Source organism: Bos grunniens, chromosome 11 (assembly GCF_055505025.1).
Source record: "Bos grunniens cultivar Pamir isolate PY7600 chromosome 11, Bosgru_T2T1.0, whole genome shotgun sequence".
Taxonomy (NCBI): domain Eukaryota; kingdom Metazoa; phylum Chordata; class Mammalia; order Artiodactyla; family Bovidae; genus Bos; species Bos grunniens.
This window is the reverse complement of record NC_141175.1, coordinates 102,004,173-102,008,702: the sequence shown is the minus strand read 5'-3', so window position 1 is coordinate 102,008,702 and position 4,530 is coordinate 102,004,173.

Genomic DNA, 4,530 nt, shown 5'->3' with positions numbered 1-4,530 from the left:
CCTTACTGTAGCTTCTAAGCCTACCTTAGTGAGCTTTCCTGTCTACACAAAGGGAACCTGGGTTTAGCGGGTGCTAGAAGACAGCACCCCCTGCCCCTGGAGGAAGATGGTGAACAAAGCTGGCAGAGAAACTGATGATCCAAGGCACCTTTGATGTCCCAATGTAAACTGGTGAGGATATTCTCACCATCCTCAAGTCATGGGATGTGAAGGGCGGCAAGGAGAAAAGGTGAAAAGGAGAGAAGCAGCAGCTTAGTTCATGACTGGCAGCACACTGAATGCTGGGAGCTAGGGATGAGGAAGGTTCCATGCTGCTACAGTGGTGTGGAGTGTACAGCAGATGGGGAGCCACAGGGGTCAGCGGGCGTCCCTGTAGAAAAACACCACGCTCAGAATGGCCCAGCCAGGTCGAGGCAATGTTCACTGAGTATTTGTTCAGGCTCAGGATCTATGGTGATAAATGCAAACTCTTCCTGCTCATGAGGGTCACACGATCTTGGGGATGGGGTCGGCAGGGGGGTTGGGGGAGGAGGGGCGTGAGTAGTAGGAGGTGGAGGAGAGTAGGACATATGAGGATACAGATCCATTACAACATTCTTTCCTCAGATCACTGACCTGAGCCATACTTCTTTGTATGGGGAGAAGTTAGGTTTATTTAGTCCAATATTCTGTTGGCCATCATAGCAAGCCCTCAAGGACTTGCAGGAGAAGGGGGCCTCGTTTATCCCTTTTGACATAAATGTTGGAGATGTGTGGAGGCTGTTTTTCCTAGCAACTGAACTTGGCTCTGTAAGTAATTCACTGATGGCTTGTGCTGTGGGAACAGGACACGTGGATTCAAGGTGAAGGATGAGGGTTCGCTAGATCCTCACCAGTTGTATGTTTGTACTTAGAGTGGGTTTACGGCACACAACATGTACCTGGGCCTGTTTTTTTTTTTAATCCATTCTGTCTTTTAATTAGTGTATTCTGACCATTCACATTTCTTTTTTAAAAATTTTAATTGCAGGATAACTGCTTTACAGCATTGTTGCTTTCTGCCATACAGCAATGTGAATCAGCTATGGGTACACGTATGCCCCCTCCTTCTTGGATCTCTGTTACACTGGATTTCCAGCATTTCCTTTTTTCTTAGTTTCCATCTCTCTGCTCTTACTGCTCATCTGTTCTTACATGATGTCTACTTTTTCCTTAAGAGCTCTCTACATATTAAACAGTTATATTAAATTCTCTGCCTGATAATTCCAACATTTGTGTCATACCTGAGTCTGGTTCTGATACACTTCAAATTGTTTTTTCATATCTTTTAGCATGTCTTAAAGTTTTTTTTGTTAAAAACCAGACATACCAGGTAATAGGAGCTGAGGTAAAGGCCTTTTGTGTTATGATGTTAACTGTCGAGGGGCTGGGCTATGTTTAAGGTTTGTTGCAGCCACAGGTTGGAGAAGGCAATGGCACCCCACTCCAGTGTTCTTGCCTGGAGAATCCCATGGACGGAGGAGCCTGGTGGGCCACAGTCCATGGGGTTGCAGAGAGTCAGACACGACTGAGCGATTTCACTTTCACTTTTCACTTTCACGCATTGGAGAAGGCAATGGCAACCCACTCCAGTGTTCTTGCCTGGAGAATCCCAGGGACGGGGGAGCCTGGTGGGCTTCCGTCTATGGGGTCGCACAGTGTCGGACACAACTGAAGCGACTCAGCAGCAGCAGCAGCAGCAGCCACAGGTGCCTGTCTTTTAATTAGTGTATTTTGACCACGTTTCCCCCTTTTTTAACTGGAGGATAACTGCTTTTAGTTAATTAGCTGGAGACGCTCCAGCTTCCTCCCGTGTCCTTGTTGCTGCCCACTGTTGTCTTTGGGCTTCCCTAGTGACTCCTCCTTATGCAGAGTCTGTGCTTTGCAACTCTTTCAGCTCTCACTCACTGCTATTACACTTGATTTCTGGTGATGTGGTGGCTAGGTGTGTGGGGGAGGGGCAGCATTCTATAATCGTGTGATTCAATCTCTCAGTCGGCCTATGTCTCTGGGCTGTGACCTGTTTTTTCACCCTTGAGGTGAGACAGAAAGGCTTGAGGGGGTAAATGCCTGTCTCCCATGGCTCTGGTAAAATCTTTCTCTGTAGAAAGTAGCCCATGTTATGGAGGATATTCTGGGCATATTTCAAAATGGTTACCTTTTGCATCTACCTCGAGAGCCAGATTTTTCTTGACTCTTCATAGTAATGATGTCTGGTAGTTCACAGTCAACGTCCAGCAACTTGTCAAAATTACTGTATAAGTGATCCTGCTGCTGCTGCTGCTAAGTCGCTTCAGTCGTGTCTGACCCTGTGAGACCCCTGAGATGGCAGCCCAGCAGGTCCCGCCATCCCTGGGATTCTCCAGGCAAGAGTACTGGAGTGGGTTGCCATTTCCTCCTCCAATGCATGAAAGTGAAAAGTGAAAGTGAAGTTGCTCAGTCGTGTCTGACTCTCAGCGACCCCATGGACGGCAGCCCACCAGGCTCCTCCGTCCATGGGATTTTCCAGGCAAAAGAGTACTAGAGTGGGGTGCCATTGCCTTCTCCATAAGTGATCCTACTGGTTCATGTATGGCATTTTTGAAATATGCCCAGAACATTCTCTATAACTTAAGGAATTCCCTTGTGGCTCAGAGGGTAAAAGAGTCTGCCCACAATGTGGGAGACCTGAGTTCAATCCCTGGATCAGGAAGATCCCCTGAAGAAAATGGCAACCCACTCCAGTATTCTTGCCTGGAAAATCCCATGGATAGAGGAGCCTGGCGGGCTACAGTCCATAGGGTCACAGAGTCAGACACAACTGAGAGACTTCACTTTCCCTGGCTCATGGCTCTGGTGGCTCTGCTACAGGTAAGCTGACCTCTGCTGAGATTGTGTGTTCACCCATTTCTCAATTCTCTGATGAGTATAAGGTGTTGGTTTTCAGGTTTTTCAGTGTTTTTGTTAACAACAGGAATGACAACTTCCAGGCTTTTCACACAATGGACCTGAAACCAGAAGTCTAGCTGTATAACCTTGAGCAAGTTAATTCATGTGAAGTCATTTCTCCCTTTATGATACAGTGACCATAAGCCCTTTAGGCCTATTTCATGTCATTATTTAAATTAGATAGTAAAGCACTATACTTCCATAAGGATTATTATCAATTTATCAACGTTCACTGCAAATTTGTGGAGTAGTCACCAGGAAATGTCTATCAAACTAGGAATTGCATTTCCCAGTTCCAGTGAAATTGCTTGGATGTTGTGAAAGACGTGTGTCCCAGTTCCATGACTGGTTTATGATGACGCCCCCAGTGGTCCTCCTTCCTCCTACTCTTCTGGAAGCAGAGGACCATGTGACCGTTGGGCATAATGGAACCACAAGAAGGAAAACTCCCTGCTTATGAGGACCAGACCATTGGGTTATTGTGTGTGCAAGAAATAATCACATTATCGTCTTTAGACACTGAAACTTTGGTTTTTGTTAGGACAGCTGATGTTACCCTTGTTAATAAAGAAACAGTCATCCTGCTATTGGGGCTGCAGTTGTTTTGTGCTAAGTTGCTTCAGTTCTGTCTGACTCTTTGCAACCCTATAGACTGTAGCCCACTGGGCTCCTCTGTCCATGGGATTCTCCAGGCTAGAATACTGGAGTGGGTTGCCATGCCCTCCTCCAGGGGATCTTCTCGACCTGGGGATCTTCTGGACCCAGGGATCGAACCCATGTCTCCTGAGTCTCCTGCACTGCCAAGTGGATTCTTTACCACTGAGTTACCTGGGAAACCCTTTCATTTTTAGGCTGAACTAATACAGGGCTGCAGTTACAAAAACCTAAACTGTGTGTTTTTCATACTTCACATTAAGTGTTTAGGAGCTGGGTGGGTAAAAAAATAGATATGGTAGGCTGCAAAGACTGAGACTCATGCAGTGCCGCAGTGCGGTATTCAGAGAAGTCACCTGTGATAACATGAGTGACAGAAAAAACAAGACTGTTGGGGAAAGTGGAGGGAAAGGGGCAAAATGGGAACGTGTACTAACTACTCCTCTCTGTATTTCCCAAGTAGAGAGAGAGGTGGAGACGGAGGATTGGCTAGTTGAAATTGGCAAGCACAAACGAAAAGTCCAGAATTTTCTTGCTGTGTCATAAAAATTGAGAGTTTACAGATTCCAAGCAATAGGGTGTAAGACTGAAGAAGGCTCTGTGCAAAGACTTACCAGGTAAACTGACTTGGCCTTGAGGACAGTACACGTTGTGAATATGATGTTGCTGTCCAAGTCTTGGTTTAGACAGTTTCAAGATAACTGCTATTAACCAGACAGGGAGACTGGCTTGAAGGCAAGGAAACAAACATATTATTCCTTCTGTGTACCAGCCACCCCTTCCCAGCCTCTCCTCCTGTGAGAAGAGGGTTCTGCTTGGCTCTGGAACCCCACAACCCTGGGGCAGGGCTTGGCATGTCCAAGAGGCTTGGAAAATGTCCTGTGAAATACGTATTTTATGGCAAGACAAGAAAAGTTTAAACATAAAACA